This window comes from Nicotiana tabacum, chromosome 4 (genome assembly GCF_000715075.1).
Source record: "Nicotiana tabacum cultivar K326 chromosome 4, ASM71507v2, whole genome shotgun sequence".
NCBI lineage: Eukaryota > Viridiplantae > Streptophyta > Magnoliopsida > Solanales > Solanaceae > Nicotiana > Nicotiana tabacum.
The window spans coordinates 126,377,416-126,400,798 of record NC_134083.1 but is presented as its reverse complement, the minus strand read 5'-3'; the positions used below and the strand labels follow the sequence as shown (position 1 = coordinate 126,400,798).

Genomic DNA, 23,383 nt, shown 5'->3' with positions numbered 1-23,383 from the left:
GCCCATACTCTCAACTTACCTACTAAATGCATCGGCCACCACATTGGCCTTCCCATGATGATATAATATTGTGATATCATAGTCTTTCAACAACTCTAACCATCTCCATTGCCGCAAATTAAGGTCCTTCTACTTGAACAAATGTTGGAGAATCCGATGGTCGGTATAGACCTCACATGAAACACCGTACAGATAGTGCCTCCAAATCTTCAACGTGTGAACAATGGCTGCCAACTCTAAGTCATGCACAGGGTAATTCTTCTCATGAACCTTCAACTGCCAAGACGTGTACGCAATCACCCTACCATCCTGCATCAATACCGCGCCAAGAACAATACGCGGCATATCACAATACACGGTGTAAGATCCCGAGCCCGTAGGCAACACCAACACTAGGGTGGTAGTCAATGCAGTCTTGAGCTTCTGAAAGCTTACCTTACACTTGTTGGACCATCTGAAATGAGCACCCTTCTTGGTCAATCTAGTCAAAAATGCAGCAATGGACGAGAAACCCTCCACAAAACAATGATAATAACCTGCCAAACAAAGGAAACTACGGATCTCAATAGCAGAAGACGGTCTGGGCCAACTCTGAACTTCCTCAATCTTCTTCGGATCCACCTTGATCCCCTCACTAGACACCACGTGCCCTAAGAATGCCAACAAATCAAGCCAAAACTCACACTTGGAGAATTTCGCATATAGCTTTTTCTCCCTCAAAGTCTGGAGTATGAAGCTTAGATGTTGCTCATGATCCTTCTGGTTGCGTGAGTACACCAATATATCATCAATAAATACTATGACCAAAGAATCAAGATACGGTTGGAACACAATATTCATCAAGTACATAAAGGCTCTTGGGGCATTGGTCAGCCCAAAAGACATCACCAGAAACTCGTAGTGACGATAGCGGGTCTTGAAAGCCATCTTCTTAATGTCTGAATCTCAGATCTTCAACTGATGATACCATGACCTCAAATCAATCTTCGAGAACACTCTAGCACCATGAAGCTGATTAAATAAGTCATCAATGCGCGGTAGAGGGTACTTGTTCTTAATAGTAACCTTGTTCAACTGCCTATAGTCAATACACATCCTCATCGTGCCATCCTTCTTCCTCACAAATAGAACCAGTGCACCTCAAGGCGACACACTAGGCCTGATGAAGCCTTTATCAAGCAGCTCCTGCAACTTCTCCTTCAACTCCTTCAACTCAATAGGTTCCATGCGATACGGTGAAATAGAGATGGGCTGAGTTCCTGGCACCAAGTCAATACCAAAATCTATATCTCTGTCAGGTGGCATGCCCGGCAGGTCCGATGGAAATACATCTAGGAAGTCTCTCACTACCGCAACTGACTCAATGGTAGGAGTATCAGCGTTAACATCCCTCACAAAGGCCGAATATGCCAAACATCCCTTCTCAACCATCCGTTGAGCCTTCAAATGTGAAATCACTTTACTAGGAACATAATGCAGGGAGCCTCTCAACTCCAACCTTGGCACCCCCGGCATCACCAATGTCACAATCTTAGCGTGACAATCAATAATAGTGGGGCATGGCGACAACCAATCCATGCCCAAAATCACGTCAAAATCAACCATTCTAAGCAGTAAAAGATCAACTCTGATCTCATAGCCCCCTATAGTGACAACAAACGACCAACACACATGGTCCACAATAATAGAATCACCCACCAACATAGATACATGAACAGGCATAACTAAAGAATCACGAGGCATATCCAAATAATGAGCAAAGTACGATGACATGTATGAATAAGTGGAACCAGGGTCAAATAATACTGAAGCATCCCCATGGCACACTGAAACAATACTTGTGATCTCAGCATCAGAAGCAATTGCCTCTGGCTTGGCAGGAAAAGCATAGCATCGAGCCTGACCACCACCTGACGAACCTCCCTCTCTAGGGCGACCTCGACCTGTACGACCTCCACCCCGAGCTAGTTGAGCTGGTGGTGTAGTAACTGGTATGGGAGTCATAGCCTGACCTCTCTGTTATACGGGACCTCTAATAAAACAGGGGAAAAACCTCGTCACATGCCCCAACTCCCTACACTCGTAGCACCCCTGACCTAGAGATGCCCGAGGAACCTAAATTGGACCCCGAGAACTAGAATACCCACTGGAAGAACCCGGTACTAATGAACCCTGAGCTGATGGATCACAGTAAGCACTCTGAGCTGGAGTGCACTAAAAGATAACTGAACCAGACGAGTGTTGTATGAGTCGTGGCTATCTGATAGACCACAAGGGACCTGCCGAACCATATGAGCAGGCCTATAAGGATGACCTCTGATGTGATGTGACTGACCTCCAGATGAGGTACCGCTAAAACCACCTGAACTACGGGGCCTTTTTCCCTCCCACTCCTCGCGCTCAAGATTACAAACCTGATCCATGTGCCTAGCAATCTCGACCACCTGGTCAAACCTAGCATATATATCGGCCTCTCGAGCCAAACTATAGCGTAGGGTATAGTTGAGGCCATCAATGAACCTCTTGATCCTCTCTCTGCGCAGCTAGCCAGCTTAACTCATAAACCGACCACCGTCTATAGGCTGACCCTATCGGTTGAAATGTAGTAAATATAACCCCATTAGTGTCCAAAATACTCGTTGTGCGAAGAATTTGCTGACACATATCTAGACACTCCTGAGCATCCTCTGACTCTGCTCCACTGAAATCTGGAGGCTTAAGCCTCCTAAACCGCTCCAACCTCTTCTGCTCCTCATCACTCATAGATGGGACAACCTCGGCCCGAGTAGCAGCAATCGGCTGAACTGCTAACACCCCCGATGTCTGAAGACCCTATGCTAGCTACTCTAGAGTACAGATGCCGGGAGTCTGGGCGCCTCCCCAAGCCTATATAGTGGCTGGTGAAACCGGAATTAAAACCGCCTAAGCCAAGCTCATGCACACAGTCAAAATTTGGGCTAAATCCTCCTTAAGGCCAGGAATAATAATAGGAATTGTTACTGCCTGAGCTGGTCCCACCGGCTCAACAATATCTGGTACTTGCTCCTCCACTGGAGCAACTGGTGGCTCCACAGGTGCTGCCCTCGCTCCAATGCGAGCCCCACCTCAGCCTCTACCACGGCCCCGGCCTCTCGCTGTCTTAACTGGTGGTATTGGTGGTCGTCCGCCTAATTCGGTCGCACGTGTCCTCACCATCTGTAAGAGAATAGAAGAATAGAAGTTTCAAACTTCGAAAATAACAAATCCACACGACAAGAATGCAAGAAAGTGAAGTTTCCTAATAGTTCGGTAGCCTCTCTAAGATAATTACAGACATCTCCATACCGATCTGCAAGACTCTACTAAACTTGCTTATGACTCGTGAGACCTAAGCAACCTAGTGCTATAATACCAACTTGTCATGACCCAACTCCCATCGGAGTCGCGACAGTGCCTAACACTACTTACTAGGAAAACCAACGGTCATACAATAACTACAAATTTGATAAAAACACGGTTTAATAAACTCAACATCGAAAATATCATAAAATAATTGAGAAAGCAACTACAAAACTAATATAACCATCCCAATGATCTTGCGTTAGCGAGTACATGAGCACTACTGAATATCAAAATACAAACCAAATTCTCAATATAATTGTCTGGGCAATAGAACAGTAATAAAGGAAACAAAGGAAAGAGATTCAAGGTCTACGGACGACATAGTAGCTACCTCGAAGTCTCCCAAATACTGGCACCAACACGGCTCTAGCAATCACCACGTCCAGATGTACCTATATTTGCACACGAAGTATAAAGTATAGTAATAGTACAACCAACCACATGTACCCAATAAGCAACAAAACTAACCTTGGGCTAAAATCAGTAACGAGCTTAGAAGAAGACAGTCACAGACCAATATCAATAACAACATAGATATAATGATGACAGTAACAATAAGTAACTCAAAAAAATTACCATAATCAGCTCATTCACATTACAGGAATTTAGACAAGCTTCCAAGTATAATAATTAAAACCCAACATTGATAAGTACTTTTCATTTACCAGCTTACATGAGGAATGATGCATCTCTATGCCTACATGTTAAATATGCATGCCAAGTGAATGATTTCACAGTGGTATCCCTAAGTGCTAACACTCTCAACATACTCAAGGTCTTTGTCTCAAATGCCCACTTCATCACACACACACAATCACTCAGCACTGTACGGGTGCCTGGCATCAATGCCCCTCACCAAAGCACGCGTATATATATATATATATATATATATATATATATATTTTGCCCAAGCAATATATATAAAGCCAATATGGCATGCTGCGACGTGCAGCCCGATCTAATTAACAATAAAGCTAATATGGCATGTTGCGGCATGCATCCAAATAACACTCTCAACACGGCTCTAAGGCCCACCTCTGTCATCAACCTCTCAAGTCTCAAAGGCTCAAAATCTCATATCACTCAGCCCAAATAGTATCACATATGGAAAACCACAACAACATATGATATAACAATGAATAATGTACAGAGACTCAGATATGACATGCAAATGAAGAATCATGACTGAGTGTATAACCACAGTTAAGTCAGATAGATCAAAATAGAAATATCCACATTAAGTCTCAACCAAATGACCACATAGCCTAAATATGATTTATAACAAGAATCATAGCTCAGATAATCCAACAAGTAGGGAAAAACACGGATAAAATAAGGTATGATAGCTAGATAGTCTAAAAGTCAACTCGGATCATTATTACTCTGGTGCACACCCACATGCCTGTCACCTAGCATGTGCTTCACCCTAATACATCGCATACAGCATGGTTCCCAAGGATAACTACCCTCAAATCTAAGTTTAGATATGTCACTTACCTTAAAATGTGCAAATAAAAATCCATAAGGCTCTTGCCTCACGAATCGCCCTCCGAGCGACTCGAATCTAGCCAAAGCAACTTAATATCATCAATAAAAACCATCTGAAACAATTTCAAATGATAAAGCTAAAGTCTTAAATCAAATATGCAAAGTCAAGCCAAAAGTCAACCTCAGGCCTCATCCCGGAACCCGAAAAAATTCATAAATTCCGACACCTATTCAATTACGAGTCCAGCCATACTAATTTCATCCAATTTCATCCACAAATCAACCCTCAAATCGCCAAATCTCACTCTCCAATAACATAGCCTAAAATCCCTAAATTTCACTCCAAATACGCATAAACTAGGTGTAATAATCAATGGGTAATCAATATATAACATCAAAAGTGATCAAACTTCACTTACCTCTTCAATTAGGATGAAAAGCGCTCCAAAAGTCTCCTTAGACTAAGCTACACAAATAAAAAAATGACAACAAAATAACCAAAACCTCATTTATATGTTCTACCAAATGATTCTCGCACTTGCGGCTAAATCCATCGCACCTGCGATGCTGATTTTGCAGTCAAACTTCCGCATATGTGGAACCCACTAAAGTTCCGACCAAACGCACATGCGATCCCCCTCTCTGCACCTGCGGAATCGCTTCTGCACTCCAAAGTCCACATCCGTAGACACCCAGGCCTACATCCTTTCTTCGCTTCTATGCTCACTACACCGCATCTGCGGGCTCGTAGATGCGGATAATACCTCGCACATGCGCTCCTCCCAGCTCAAGCCAAACTCCGCTCCTGCGGAAGTTCACTCGCAGAAGTGCATCCGCTTCTGCGAAAAACTTTGCACATCTATGACCATTCCCCCATCCAATCCAACCTCACATCTTCACACAAGAGGCTGCACCTGCGGCCAATCCTACTGCAGGTACAAAAATGCCAGAAGATAAATTTCCTTCAGCAATTCATCTAAGTCCAAAATGAATCTGAACTCCATCCGAATCACACTCGACGCCCCCGAGACCCCGTTCAAACATACCAACAAGTCATAAAATATAATATGAACTTACTTGGAGCCTCAAATCACATCAAATAACATCAAACCCACGAATTGCACCCTAATGAAACTAATGAACTTCCAACTTCTAAAACTCATGTTGAACCATATCAAATCAACTCCGAATAATCTCAAATTTTGCACACTAGTCTCAAATGACACAATGGGCCTATTCAAACTACCAAAACCAAAATCTGAACTCGGTATCAACAAAATCAAGTCTCGTTCATACCTCTCAACCTTCTAACCTTCAATTTTCCAATGTTCACCAAAAGGCATCAAATCCACCTACGGACCTCCAAATCAACATCCTAACATATGCCTAAGTCCATAACCACCATACAAAACTATTGGAATCATGAAAATACTATTTTGGAGTCGTCTACACAAAAGTCAAACTCCGGTCAACTCTTTCAACTTAAGCTTTCAACCTTGGGACTAAGTGTCCCAACTCATTCCGAAACTTCTCCGAAACCAATCCAACCATCCCAGGATGTCCCATAACCACAAATGAACATATAAGAGGCAACAAACGGGGAACAGGGCCACAATACACAAAACGACCGACCGGATTGTTACAATCCTAGCCTAAGCGCTAATCGGATCCAAGTCAGCAATCAATTGTCAGTTAGCCCAAACGGAGCCTAGCATACGCGTCACCTCAGTATCAATTCCACTCAGCCTAATATGGGGCCTGGCACAGGCATCACCTTACTATCAATACGAACACGGCTCTGTGGCCCATGATCAGTCATTAATCTCTTCAAGTCTCAATATGCCAACCTCTCACGGTACCATAAACAAAATACCGCACAAAGTATAAGAACATGTCATAATTCAGCTCAAACCCATGTCACACAAATAAGGGCACCAATAACATGTGAGTAGCATATAAAGAGTGCACAGAAATAGAGATATAACACACGAATATAATATCATGGCTAAGGAATATGACTACGACTAAGGCAAATATCTCACCATAGCAAAAATAGCTCTATCATGTCTCAAATAGAAAACAAAATGGCCTAGACATGATTTTTAAGATGAAAAATAGCTCATGTAGTCGACAAGTGTAGAAAACCACGGTATAAAGTAAGCATGATAGTCAACAAGGCATATAAGAGCCTAGAATCTACTCGGATCATGAATAAACGTGGTGCGCACATATGTGCTCGTCACCTTGCATATGTGTCACCCCCATCATATAGCAAACAGCATAGTCTACAAAGAATAACCTCAATCTAACCCTAGGAAATATACTTACCTCAAAGTACGAGAATCAATACTCCAAAAAGCCCTTGCCCTTAGAATTGGCCTCCGAACGGGTCAGATATAGCCAAAATACAACCCAAAAACTTCACAAAGCTATAGGAATCAATTACAAACAATAAAGCTCCAATCCTTATCAAATTGTACAAAGTCAACAAAAAAAATCAATCTGATCCTACTTCCCGGAACACGACAAAAGTCACAAATCCCGACTACCCACTAAATATGAGTCCAAATATACAAGTTTCATCCAAATTTGACTTTGAATCGGGGTTCAACTATCAGTTATTCATTCGGTCACAACCCCAAAACCCCACCTTAGGTAGTCGTGATGGCACCTAGTCACTAGAACTAGGTAAGCCTAACACATGCTGAGAATTATGAAATTTAACTAACTTAACTGCAATACATTAATTAATAATTGAAACAACATAGTTGAACCAACATCGGTCATACAATCCCAAAATCGATAGTACAGAACATAAGCTTTTCTGAGAGTAACTAGAAATATCAAGTACATCACTGTCCCGGAATAATAGTAAACGATGGAAATTTAAAACAAAAGAAGGTGACTCTGGGGCCTCCGAACGTCAATCAGGTATACCTTGAAGTCTCCAGCCGCGCAGACATAAGTCACAAAACCAACTCGATCAGAAGTACCTGGATATCTACAAAAATGTGCAGAAGCATAGCATGAGTACACCACGGCGGTACCCAGTAAGTATCAAGCCTAACCACGGTAGAGTAGTGACGAGGCCAGGTCAAGATACCTACTAGACATATAAACTTGTGCAAGATATAACATGAAGCTAACAATGGAAAGAACATCAATGTAAGACTAACAGCGGAAAGATTATTGATTTACATCCAACAATAAAAATAATAGAAGCACAAATAGCAGCAAGAAGTAGACAGGAATAAAGCAGTAACATAATCCGAACACCGAGGAGATATGAATGAACTCAAATAAGGAAAACAGATGGAAGCTCAATTAATCACATTGTTCCCAAAGCATGGACTTGCAACAAGAGTTACCCCGAGGCACCACACCTCGTAACCACAAATCGTTAGTCAATTTTCAAATCGTCACTTCTAACACCTCGTACCCACAATAACAATCACCTTCGTACGGCAAGGCCCACGTGCTACCATGTACATTGTAACCGTGTTAAATATCAATTAAAGTGATCGAGAAATGTATATTTAATACCAGATAACCGTAATAATAATCTGAAATAAAGTAAGGCGTCAAATGAGATAATGAGCTTATTTTAGAAATCAAATAAAGTAAAATAAGAACAAGTTCTACTAAATAGAGTATTAGATAGGTTTAGCTTAGAAACCAATGAAATAAGTAAAAATATTGTGTTTAAACAAAGTAAAACACCCGTTAAATTAACGAGTTAAATATGTAATTTGTAAAAAGTAAAATGTGATGACAATTTTCAAGTAAAGAAAACATCAAATAGGGTGATGAATATAATTTGAAAACCCAATTAAAGTAAATATGAGATAACCATTTTAAAGAGTAAAGCACTGAGTGAGATAACGAGTTTAATTTTGAAAGTCACATAAGTAAAACACCTTAAGAATTCTTTTATTTAGAATCGCTAAGTTACCAACAACTCAACTGAATATGAGATAATGACCCTATGAACATAAATTCACCTTGACAATCAATTTACCAAGAAATAATAGAGACACAAATTGGCATGTTAAAGTAACACAACAAATCACGTAGAATGCATGACTCACACAAGAAGTCATCATGGTTCCATTAATAGAATACCAACAGTCAACCAAATACGATCAAAATGCAAGTGAAATGATTTTAAAAACAACAATAACCATTCATCTGATAAACCGTTCCAACATAAAATGTACTATGAGGATCACAACCGGGAATAACTTTATTATCACAAACAGTTACAACATATCAATCTGTTGCGGCGTGTAACTCGGTCCCACCTATATCATATCATCCGTCCTTGTCGCTCCATATCATATCTTTCCATATCGTTTCAATACCGTTGCAGTGTGCAACCCGATCCCCAAATAATATGGATTAAGAAAACAAACTACAACCAATTAAGACGTATCATAAAATTAAACAAAATAAAGGAACTAAACAAAGAAGGGCACAAGCGGATAAAATAGTTACATGATGACTCACAAAGTCAAATAGCAAGTAATAATGGTTCATCAATAAAGGCACAATTACAAAGAATCAATTAACAATTATGGCACGTAACGGATAAGGCATGAATTCAACAAGTAATTGCAATTAACAATTAAAGCAAGTAAGGAGTAAACTTGATAATAAAAGATAGAACATGTATTAAACACTTCAATTAAATGCAAGAAAGAAACCTAAGAGTATAAACCGGACTAATGCCACATATAAGCTTGTGTGCACACTCGTCACCTCGTGTACACGTCTTTCACATAATTCAAATAGTACAATCAACCCAAATCCTAAGGGGTAGTTTCCCCCACACAAAGTTAGGCAAGATATTTACCTCAATTAGGCCAAATCAATACTCAAAAAAGCTTTTCCCTTTAAAATTCACCTCTGCTCAGCTCAAATCTAGCCAAAAAATGACTTAATAATAACAAACAATGCAAGAGAAATCAATTCTAATTAATAAAGCTATGATCTATATACAATTCCTCAAAAGTCAACCCCGGGCCCGCCCGATCATAACCCAAGTCGAATGATAGGTCTCGATTAACCATAGCTCCACGAGTTCACATATGTGTTTGGTTTTCAAATCCGAGTCCAATTCGACTCTCAAATTTTTATTTTTCAAAATATAGACAAAATTCCCAAAATTTCTCTTAGATTCTCATGAATTTGATGTTAAATCTTGTATATAATCATGAAATATAATTGAAAATTGATTAAAATCAATTACCCAATATGAAAATCACTCCACAAAATTGCCTCCTACCAAGTCTAGGGTTCAAAATAAAGTAAAATGAAGCTAAGTCCCGAAATACTCAGCTATAAACAAGCTGTAGATCACGCATTTGCGACCTGGGGTTCGCAAATGGGAACCCCACAATTGCGGAAACTTGATCACAAAAGTGACCACTGAACAACCTTGTTGACGTTGCAAATGCGACATAAAAGCTCGCAAATGGTAAGCCGGGCACCTCGCAAAAGCGACAGGTGTGTCGCAAATGCGAAAAAATACCATGCCCAGGTGCCATCGCAAATGTGAACTCAACAGTGCCACCCCAACATCGCAAATGTGTAACCCTCCTTGCAAATTCGAGGTTCGCAAATGCGAACAAAATCTCGCATTTGCAAGACCTGAAGAACCAGACCAAAACCAGCAAAACTAAAACTCTTCCAAACACTCTGAAACGCATTTGAAACCCACCCGAGCCCCTGGAGCTCCACACGAAATATGCACACAAGTGCATAAATATCATACGAACTCGCTCACGCGGTAAAAATACCAAAATGACATCTAGAACCATACCAAAACACATGAAATTCACCATGAACTTCAAGAATTACTAGAAACACAACCACGCGTCTGAATCATATCAAACCAACTCCGAATTACACCAAATTTTGCAGACAAGTTTCAAATGGCAAAACGGACCTATTCCAAGTCTCGAAACCTAAATCCAAACCCGGCAGCCATAAAGTCAAATCATGGTTAAACTTAGAAAAATTCTAAACCTTTAAATTGCTAATTTTCGCCAATTAGTACCGAAACCTTCTAGAAACATCCAGATGCAAATCTGAGCATACGTCCAAGTCCAAAATTACCATTCGGACCTACCGGAATAATCAAAACACCGATCCGAGGTCAAATACTCAAAAGTCAAACTTGGTCAACTCTTTCAACTTCAAGCTTCTCAAGTAAGAGTCATCCTTCTAAATCAATTCCGAACCACTTGAAAATCGACACCAACAAGGCACGCAAGTCACAATACACCATGTGAAGCAATCGTGACCTCTCACCCCTGAACTAAATGCAAATACTCAAAACGACCGGTCAGGTCGTTACATCCTTCCCCACTAAAACATACATTCGTCCTCGAACGTGCCAGGAGTCGTTCCAAAGTCACCAAATCACTGCATGAGCTCACCATACATACACCCGGGTGTGATCCCATGTCACCCCAATCCATGTAAGCCTAACAACACAACTTAACTGAAGATTTCACCTCATCCTTAGTCCATAAACCTTAGAACCCAATCCTCAATGTCTGAAACTCATAATAAGACCCGAATCTCGCATCAATACACTGTATAAGCATGAACAAGTTGGATCAAGTCGCAACCTCAACCCAAGGTATAATCACCTGACATTCCATATAACCCAGATGTTTGTAGCAATAACTTCCGACCACCAGAGCAGCTCTATAACAATCTCTGTACCGGTAATACACTTCATGCCAAATAAAACCTCGTTCTGGACCTCCGCAACGTTGCTAGTGATAAAAGAAACATGCAAAAACTCATAACCACCCACTAAATCAACAAGTCAAGAAGCTCTCTCGTCCGACAAGGCTCATTGCCAAATTATGAGCAGAAATAAGGTATCATTCTTCCAAACACTCCTCATCCTGATTTGATAGTGCGAATATCAGGTCTAGAAACCTCATCTCAGCCAATACAAGCAGCCTAACTAACAAATCACCCTAAAACCACATGGATTCTCACACAACACGGTCCATTCACCAAACAAGCAACAACTCAGAAAGAAAGTATCTCACAACAGAAATAAATCAAGGTACGAGGACTATCTAACAAGTACAACAAATATAACAATAAAAGTACAATTTCATTAACTCATCCCACAGAGGTAAAATAAAACATGAAATAAACACAAGGAAGGGTATCCCACATAACATCAGATGCGGAGCGCAACCCGATACCAAATATATCAATCCACATAGGGATACCCATCAAGCCAAAATGATCGGGATCACTAATCACATGTATGCCAACATCAAGCACGCTAGAATGCACAAATATAAATGTGGAAAGATGAATAGGAATAACACAATACGGAGAAAAACAAGCACAACTAAGGTGCAATAAGCAAATCAACATCACGAGGGCCATCTAGCCCATATCGCCATAAGTCCTTAATGGGATTACAACATGCGTGTGAATAATTATATAATCTCATAACCCATCATAGCATAATAGAGAAGCACATAGCATAGATTGGGGAACGAATAACATCCATTATGTCCGGTAATATACCCACGATAGCAATTGCGTAAGAGTAACCAAACCTGATATGATATAGAATACGCATTCTCATTAGGCTTTCAAATAGCCCCCAAACCAATTCCTATCATTCCCAAATAGATAAATAACCTTCCAAAAGACTATAGCAACCTATCCATAATGTATGTCATTGGTTATCCTATTCTCAACATTTCCCCACAATCCGGAATCAAGGAATAGTCCGCCTACGAGGACATCCAGCCCCCAAAACCCGATCCTAATTTCGCTACTCAAATGGCTGGTACATCACTCGCACTTCATCATCTTACGGAAGACGCCCACATAGATCTTCCCTGTTACGCAGCAAAACCTGAACCTCAGAATCCCGAAAGCAGGAGATCACCGTAACACCAGTCAAGCATCCGCAAGTCAAAACACAAGGTGCCTCCTAGAATGCACGCTCTACTCATGCGATATCTAATAGTGCCAGCATTCTCTCAACTTCTGATATCCATCTAGGAGAAAACCATAATGCGCAACATATTCCTTATGCTAGTAGCAGCCAGCCAGCTCAAGCTGTGGTCGACACCATCAAGAACTCTTCGAAACTTGTCCGCACATAGTCAAGCCATCAAAACTGAATTTTCCCAACTCAACCGAGTCATGCAAACCGTCCAACCCAAGAGTACTTCCACAAACACAGGTAAAGAATTGCCACCCAAAAAGGACCAATTACCTTTATTGCTATGCTGACCCAACACCACCGAGCTGACCCATTTCTTCGGATCCTCCTTGACTTTTCTTCAGGATAACACTCCTACCTGTCGGTACACAACGATCCCAAAACCAAAGCTCAATGCAGAAGATCCGAGCATGAACCACGTAGCCTAGAAGCTCATAAACCACTATATTTTCTCTGAAGGACCCCATAATGCTGCAACCGAGATACCCACTCTGAAGAGACCTTCTGTGAATCTGAAGTTGTTCCTCTAACCTCTCTAATACTGAGACGTTAAATTATTAATGACACGGAAATACCACAAGTCCCAGCACTATTCCATGCAAATCTCAGTCCTTAGCCATACACAAATTTCGGGGGACCCTTCGATACCACATATATACCTCAAACCAAGACTAATATATCACATGACCATGCAATCTGATCGTCGATAGTAGACTCCCCCACTTGGCGCAAAGCCAAAGAACATAACATTCGATGATCCACAATACCAACCTTCATAGCTCGTACAACCCCCATTGTAAGACACTTCAAATCATCTATTAAGCGCATTTCCCTCCTCATTATAGTCAAGTTCGTTTCCTCGAGTGCCTTGAATGACAATATGTACCTTTCACTAAATAGAAGTCCAATACAAAACACATAGTCTCTAGTACCACCAACTATACTCAAATCAATATTTTCTCATAACCTTACCATGATCACAACAACTAGGCAATCAATTAAGTCCTCTTAATCTTGTACTTACCAACCAGATGCCAGAACCCGCTGCACTCCACTCGTGAACAATTGAAAGATTTCTCAACACATCCCCGTCTTGAGCTTGGAGAACATCCTGAAACAATGATTGAGCATCCATGGCCCCCTCGTAGCATGTCCGCAACATCACAAACCGTCGGTGTATAGCTGATGTCGAGTGCGCAATATCATACACAAGTGGATGCAAATGAATATAAAATATATATTTTAAGCTGAATCAATGTCGCACGATAAGGAATGAAATAAGTGGAGTTTCCTAATAGTTTTGTAGACTCTCGAAAATAAGTTCAGACGTCTCTGTACCGACTGCAAGACTTTACTAAACTTGCTTATGACTCGTAGCACCTATGAAACCTAGAAGCTCTGATACCAATTTGTCACGATCCCAAAACCCTATCTTAGGTAGTCTTCATGGCACCTAATCACTGGAACTAAGTTAGCCTAACACGTGCTGAGAATTAACGAAATTTTACTAACTTAACTTCAATACACTAATTAATAACTGAAACAACATAGTTGATCCAACATCAGTAATACAATTCCAAAACCGGTAGTACAAGACATAAGCTTTTCTGAGAGTAACTAGAAATATCAAGTACATCATTGTCCCGAAATAATAGTAAACAATGGAAATGAAAAACTAGAAATATCAAATACATCACTGCAGAAGCGTAGCATGAGTACACCATAGCGGTACCCAGTAAGTATCAAGTCAAACCTCGGTAGAGTAGTGACGAGGCCAGATCAAGACACCCACTAGACATATAAACCTGTGCAAGATATAACATGAAGCTAACAATGGAAAGAACATCAATGTATGACTAATAACGAAAAGATTATTGATTTACAACCAATAATGAAAATAATAGAAGCATAAATAGCAGCAAGAAGTAAATGGGAATAAAGCAGTAACAACACCAAAGAGATATGAATGAACTCAAATAAGGAAAACAGATGGCAGCTCAATTAATCAAATCATTCCCAACGCATGGACTTGCAACAAGAGTTACCCCAAGGCACCACACCTCGTAACCACAAATCATGAGTCAATTTCCAAATCGTCATGTCTGGCACCTTGTACCCACAAATAACAATCACCTTCGCTCGACAAGGCCCACCTGCTACCATGTACATTGCAACCGTGTCAAATATCAATTAAAGTGATCAAGAATTGTATATATAATACCAAATAACCGTAATAATACTCTGAAATAAAGTAAGACGTCAAATGAGATAATGAGTATATTTTAGAAATCAAATAAAGTAAAATAAGAACAAATTATACAAATAGAGTATCATATAGGTTTAGTTTAGAAATCAATAAAATAAGTAAAAATATCGTGTTTAAACAAAGTAAAACACCTGTTAAATTAACGAGTTAAATATGTAAGTAAAATGTGATGACACTTTTCAAGTAAAGAAAACATCAAATAGGGTGAAGCATGAAATTTGAAAACCCAATTAAAGTAAATATGAGATAAGCATTTAAAATAGTGAAGTACCGAGTGAGATAACGAGTTTTATTTTGAAAGTCACATAAGTAAAACAACTTAAGAATTCTTTTATTTAGAACCGCTAAGTTACCAACAACTTAACCTAATATGAGATAATAACCTCATGCACATAAATTCACCTTGACAATCAATTTATCAAGAAATAACTGAGACACAAATTGGCATGTTAAGGTAACACAACAAATCACGTAGAATGCATGACTCACACAAGAAGTCAACATCGTTCCATTACTAGAATACCGACAGTCCACCAAATACGATCAAAATAGAAGTGAAATGGTTTAAGAAACAATAATAAATGTTCATCCGACAAACCATTCCAACATAAAATGTACTACGAGAATCACAACCAGGAATAACTTTATTATCACAAACAATCACAACATATCAATCTTTTGCGGCGTGCAACCCGATCCCTCTTATATCATATCATCTGTTCTTATCGCTCTGTACCATATCTTTTCATATTATTTCAATACCATTGCGGCGTGCAACCCGATCCCCAAACAATATGAATTAAGAAAACAAACTACAACCAATTATGACGTATCACAAAATTAAACGAAATAAAGGAACTAAACAAAGAAGGTCACAAGCGGATAAAATAGTTACATGATGACTCACAAAGTCAAATAGCAAGTAATGACTGTTCATGAATAAAGGCACAATTACAAAGAATCAATTAACAATTAAGGAACATAACGGATATGGCATGAATTCAACAAGTAATTGTAATTAACAATTAATGCAGGTAAGGAGTAAACTTGACAATAAATGATAGAACATGTATTAAACACTTCAATTAAACGCATGAAAGAATCCTAAAAGTCTAAACCAGTCAAATGCCACATTTAAGCTCGTGTACACGTCTTTCACATAATTTAAATAGTGCAATCAACCCAAATCCTAAGGAGTAGTTTTCCCCTACACAAAGTTAAGCAAGATACTTACCTCAATTAGGCCAAATCAATACTCAAAAAAGCTTTTCCCTTTAAAATTCACCTCCGCTCGGCTCAAATCTAGCCAAAAATGACTTAACAATATCAAACAATGCAAGAGAAACCAATTCCAATTAATAAAGCTATCATCTTTATACAATTCCCCAAAAGTCAACAAAAGTCAACCCCGGGACCGTCCAATCATAACTCGAGTCGAAGGGAAGGTATCGACTACCTATAGCCACACGAGTTCATATATGTGTTTGGTTTTCAAATTCGAGTCCAATTCGACTCTCAAATCTCAAATTTTTATTTTTCAAAACATAGATCAAATCCCCAAAATATCTCTTAGATTCTCATGAATTAAATATTAAATTTTGTATATAATCATGAAAAATTGTTTATTGAAAATTAATTAAAATCACTTACCCAATAGTTTGGTATAAATAATCTCTCCACCAAATCGCCTCCTACCGAGTCTAGGGTTCAAAATATGGTAAAATGAAGCTAAGTCCCTAAATACTCACCTATAAACAAGTTGCAGATATCGCATTTGCGATCTGGGTTTCGCAAATGTGAACCCCGCAATTGCAGAAACTTGATAGCAAAAGCGATCACTGACCAACTTTGTTGACGTCGCAAATGAGACATAAAAGCTCGCAAATGCGAAGCTGGGCACCTCGCTAAAGCGACGAGTGGGTCGTAAATGCGGAAAAATACCTTGCCTAGGTGCCATCGCAAATGCGATCAACTTCTTCGCAAATGTGAACTCAACAGTGCAACCACAACCTCGCAAATGTGTAACCCTCCTCGCAAATGCGAGGTTCACAAATGCGAACAAAATCTCGCATTTGCGAGACTTGAGCACCAGACCAAAACCAACAAAACTGAAACTCTTCCAAACACTCTGAAACGCGTCCAAAACCCACCCGAGCCCCCGGAGCTCCACATGAAATATCTACACAAGTGCATAAATATCATACGAACTCGCTCGCTCGATAAAAACACCAAAATGACATCTAGAACCACGAATCGGACACCAAAACACATGAAATTATCATTGAACTTCAAAAATTACTAGAAACACAACCACGCGTCTGAATCCTACCAACCAACTTCTAATCACACCAAATTTTGCAGACAAGTTCCAAATGACGGACTTATTCAAGTCTTGAAATCAAAATCTGAACCCGGTAGCTATAAAGTCAAACCATGGTCAAATTTAGAAAAATTCTAAACCTTTAAATTGCCAATTTTTGCCAATTTGTGTCGAAACGCTCTAGAATTATCCATATGCAAATATTCTGATCCAAGGTCAAATACTGAAAAGTCAAACTTGGTGAACTCTTTCAACTTCAAGCTTCTCAAGTCAGATTCATCCTTCTAAATCAATTCCGAACAACTTGAAAATCGAAACAAACGATGCACGCAAAACAAAATACACCATGTGAAGATATTCGTGACCTCAAACTGCCGAACTGAATGCAAATACTAAAAACGATCGGTCGGGTCGTTACACATTCTCCTAAAATTTCTCACAAAAACCCCAATTTTTTCTCTTAGATTTTATCAATCAAAAGCCAAAATCAATGATAGAATAACGAATAATAATCAAATCCGAGTTAAGAACACTTACCCAATCCAAGTGGGTGAAAGTCGCCTAGAAAATCACTCCAATCCAAGCTCCCAATATCAAAATATGATAAAATGAAGCCAAACCATCGATTATAATTTGCTGCGAAGTGATCTTGCATCTGCGGTCCAACTTTCGCTTGTGCAAAGTCGCATTTACGACCCAAGTCTCGCTTCTATAGGCTTCACTTAAACTGCCGACCTTTTGCATCTACACACACGGCTCGCATCTGCGGCTCCGCTGGTGCGACTAAACCACATAGAAGCGCCCTCCTAAGGAGCAACCACCCCTACACATCTGCATACTTCCAGTCCCAGGCCTACCTTCGCAGGTGCGGACTTCTCCCTCGCAGGTGCAACATCGCATTTGTGCACCGCACTTCGCAGTTGCGGGGTACTAGCATCAGACCTGCCAAGAAGCATCAAAATGATCTAGAACCTATCTAAAACACACTCGAGCCTCTCGGGACTCCATCCAATCATACCAATGTATTTTGATAGCATATGTTTGTTCTCATTGCCTGATTGAGATGCATATGGAGACATGTGGATTTATATCTGTAAGCAGTTAGGCAGTACGGATTCACATTCCTCTTTATTTGAGATATCAGTTTAGGGCATGTGAATTTATGTTCATGTTTGAGGTGTGAGTTAAGGTGTGTGAATTCATTCTATATTTGAGGTATCAGTTAGGACGTGTGGATTCACGTTCCTGTTTGAGGTATCAGTTAGGGCGTGCCAATCCATATTTTTAATGAGGTATCAGTTAGAACATATGGATTTACATTCATAGTTTGCACATGGATAAGGATACATAGGGTTGCCCTCCCATTTCTTTGTTGGGGACGTTCACGCAAGTTTGTGAGAGAGTGATAGATTTCAGGTTTGTTATGATACCATTTGATGAGTCCGGGCATAAAAGTAGAAGCTTTATCTATTTTAATTGAAACCCATGCTTATTCATGTACTAGTAGGTGTTGCACGTGCTACGCACGGGCCCAACATAGTAAAGTTGTAGTAAACAGAGCTTCGCAGGAAATCATTGAGCTAGTAAGCCGCAAAATTACAGGGTCTAAAGAGTTTTGGAAGGGAGTTATTTCCAAAAGAATTTTCAAACCAAGTACAACACCCAATTAAAAAAGGAAGCACAACACCAAACCATAAGAAAACACATCAACCCTAGACAATCTGCAACCAAGAAAGAATCGAAAAAAGAAGTGAGAGATGCTTAAAGAAGCAGTCGGTAGCATTCTTCTGTTTTAACACTCTATCAATCTCATCTCTTGGATGTCGCTAATTGTTGTTGTTTGTCCAACAAACCAGTCTCACATTACTCCCTATAAGAATGAATGATTTCCACAAAAATCAAAGTAGTCGAGTTTCCACATGCATCAAAAACATGGCAACTCAAACTATAGAGAACAAAAGGAACATTAATATAAAGAATCTTACAACTTTGATTAGTACGATTTTTAGAAATCAGAATTTCTAGACAAATTTGAAGTTAAAAGAACTATTTGATTGCCTAATGAACCTTGGTGAATATCAAATGACTCAATTGTAACCTACATACATCAAAGATTAGAAGCTACCTATATAGATTGTGGATGCTTCTATTCTATAGCAGATATTACATCTGCTAGAGCTGAAAGTGACATGTCAATGTTCTGAGCTTCCTGAACCATAGCAGAAGACTTCTATGTACCATGATTGTGCATAATACGACACTTTTATGTACAATACTGCAATATATATATATATATATATATATATATATATATTATACATTTCAAGTTATTCAGTTCAATCATATATAGTTAAATAGTATAGATATAATACCCAAAGATGTAGTAAATGTATGCATTTTCAAGCGCATTACAAATACATCTTACTTTTTCATTTGCTACGACGCAAACTATCCACCCAGCTTTGTAGCCAACCTTTGCCTTTCTAACACAGCAACATATTAGAAGTTTTATTACAGTACCTTCAAAAAGAACATAACCATACGGGAATGTGAGATTGTCATCATATGAGTTTGTTGGTGCAGTATATGAAATCATTGACTATAATCTCCACGTTTCAAGTCTTTACCGGGGTCAATTCTGTGAAAATTATACTCATTCGATAGCTATATTGAAATGCATATACCATGCTGTTGTAATTTATGAAATATAAATATAGCACATAAATTCACATACCAATGAGTACAAATTTAAAGACCATTGGAACTATAATATAAGGAAGTCAATCCATATAGTGTTGTCTGCCTATGAGTACCAATTAGTCCCCAACTTAAAATAACAGTGCATCCAGAGGTCCTTACACCAGTCATCTACTGCAATGTTGTAACCTATAATATTTTTCCTTCTCTAAATTTTTATAAGAAAATTTTATATCATTCTCCAGGCAATTTGTCTAGAATAAACCTCTACTAACCATTTTATTTAACAATAAGATGAAAAACAAAAGTATTGACAGTTCAAGAACTCAATCTTTAGAAATGAATATAATGCAATGATTAAGAAATTGGGTGCTACAAAAATTGAGTTTTAACTTCGTCATCCAGAAATGAGTGCAGGTCTTTAATGTGTTAAGAAAAGCAAGAGTCATATCATAACCTTAAGAAACAAAATAAAAAGATACATGTGGATGACATTTCCATGTGAATATATGCAAAGCTGTGTTGCCCTTCTTGCCACGCTTAATCAATATTAGTTGTCCGTATCTAGAATTTCCTCGATCACAAAACTATCCTGACCTTCAAGTCATATGAAGTACAGTTTGACGCTTTTTCTTGATGGATATTATATCTAGATCTTGCTCGTTAAGCGCTTTTAGAATATGTAAGGACACACACTTGGCAGTTGTGTTTAATGCATTTTTTCCATTCTTCCTAACAATTTATATGGAGCTCACAGCTGCATTTATGCAACTACTCAAAATACAAGCCCTCTTTATTTAGCTAGTGTACATGGATATTTAGATATGGTGAAGCCAATTTACTTTATAAAGTCTAGGCCACATGGCCAAATTTCCTTACAATGCCTGTAAATGACATCATATGCTTTATACTGTCAAACATCGAAAATACAGAAAAATTGGGATTGGTAGACACTCTTTTATCTCTTTTAATCCAAAAAACCAGTATCCTCACCAAAATCATATATCTAAAGCCCACAATTCAAAGTTCAAATGCTCCAGAAAAGAAAAAAATGTCTTTGCTTCCATAAATAAATCACATGTCTATATGTAAAGACCAAAAGACCTAAGTCTATTTGTATTAGTAAGTGTTTTAGTTGACATGTGTTATTAACCATGAAAATTTCTACAATGCCAAACCACCTCAAATTTTGACCTCTAGCTACAACATTATTAACAAAAATTACAATATAAGCTACCCAAATTACCTTTTGGAGTAAAAGCATGACTATTGTCTTCAGGAAAAAGTTTCTATTGCAAAAGTAAAACGTTAAAGGATCTTCATCAATAAGAGTGCATTTGAAATTTTAGTGGCATTAACTTTAAGATCGACGATTCGTAAGAACTGTTCTTCTGTAAGATTACTCCATATGAATAAGCTTTTGTAAGCATAGTAAAGTTAACAAGATCATAAAAGAAGTTCTAAAAAACTAATAAGGCATCTTTTTGTTAGAAGAAAAAGAAGTTAGAAGTTGTATTAGGTTTCATCAGGGCAACAAATATATAGACTCAAATACCAATTTAAGGAAGTAAGTCTAGCCGTTCTAGAAATTGTTACAAGAAGCGAGTGATGGTATAAAAATTGATCAATCATAAGAAGATAAAATATGAAGTGGATACTTCCTTAGTTCATTCTGCAGTGTGCCTCATCTTAAAAGGATACACAACGACAATTCAAAAATGATTCTTCAGCTTCATATCATAGAGAATTGGTTGAATCAAAATATTGTTAATTAGCTCCAGTTTCTAATAGATATAGGCAAGTTCATGTCCTGATCGAACTTCTACATGATAGTAGCAAATTTGCGGCATATGCAGGATATAAATCAGGTAAACTTATCGTATTCATCGGCCATTTCCCCAATACTTTAAAAGTTTCTAAATAATCAAATGATAAATCTAGAACCAATTTCTGACCCAAAAGAAGCAAAGGAAACACAAAAGGCACATTTTTTAGTAATTACACATAAAATACTAACCTTTCCTTCAGATTTAGTAGAGAACTTAAGATAACTACATTTTAGGAAAAAAATTCTAAATCGTAGTTGAGGTAAGAAAAGGCATTTACCTGTTTTTTCTTTAAAATTGGAGTAACAAATAGGATGCTTACGATTTTCATACATGCGCGGACAGCAAAGATCTGAGCCGTACAAACAGCATCCTGGAATAAATTAATTGACATAAATAGAACTCAATACCATAACAATTTCATCTTCATCCTTTCCATTTTTTTTTTGGCCGTATTGAAACCCTAATATGACGGAGAAGAAAACAGCACAAAATAACAGCTTATTCGGCAAAGAAGGGATGAGAGTTAACCTACCTCTCAGCCAACACAAAATCAATTGTAGCTTACTTACCAGTTGAAGGAGACAATAAATACAAAATCATCTAAATAATAGAAATCGACATCTATTGAAGAGGGAAAAAGAATAAATGTTTACCGAAAAAATCGAATTTGGGCATCTATTTCCAAACCAAACCTTTATAAAAATTGATACTATCATCGATATGCATGTAGAAATCCAACAACAAACTATTCAAAAGAACATACAAATTTAACATATTTTCAGTAAGGTGCCATCATCAATAACCGGGTGTGTTAAACAAAGATAAGAAAGCAGAAAACTCACTGATTGAGAAGTAAGGAAATTAGCATAGACAACTTGGAACCGAGTGGAGAAATCTGAACGACAACGAATTCAAGGTCTCTGAGGAGTAATAGAAAGGAAGAAGATGATTAGTGATAATAGGAGGAGTTTCTGGATTGTACTATTAGAGTTAGCAGTAGAGAAATAATTATGAATTAATTAAAAGTGGAATATATAAGTGTTAGAAAGGAAGAAGATGAAAAAGTTCAATTACCAATTTATCCCTAAAGGAGTAATTACTACTGTACTAATTAACGGGGGTAGGTCAAGGGTATAATAGACAAATAGCCATGTAGATGTCGTGTTCGACGAACTCTGTTCGTCCTACCTCACTCCCGTTTCTATATAATAGAAATTTTTAATGCTTTGTTGCGCATGTCTTCTATACACGTTGATTCTATGCTTTTGTTGTATGCTTGGACTTGATTAGTCAAGTTAGAGATAACTTGTATATCATGCTCTATCTGTGTATATCTTTAAATGCTATTTTCTGTGCCTTTCTTTCCTTGTAATAGTTTTACATATGAATTGTACATGTAATATAAA

At 38.5% G+C, this 23,383-nt stretch overlaps 1 long non-coding RNA gene across 7 annotated transcripts; it reads right to left on the bottom strand.

Moving 5' to 3' along the window:
• Positions 1-14,699: 14,699 nt before the first annotated feature.
• On the bottom strand, positions 14,700-22,981 carry LOC107790023 (uncharacterized). Of its 7 annotated transcripts, none has more exons than XR_012708938.1 (5): positions 22,820-22,981; positions 19,877-22,347; positions 17,989-18,393; positions 16,366-16,433; positions 14,700-15,021 (listed from the first exon to the last, which is right to left on the bottom strand). It is a non-coding gene; the product is annotated as an uncharacterized LOC107790023 (long non-coding RNA). The 7 variants fall into 7 exon arrangements; XR_012708936.1 differs by having other exon boundaries at positions 14,700-15,018; XR_012708935.1 differs by lacking the exon at positions 17,989-18,393 and having other exon boundaries at positions 14,700-15,018; positions 19,877-19,971; positions 22,255-22,347.
• Between the last annotated feature and the right edge of the window lie 402 nt (positions 22,982-23,383).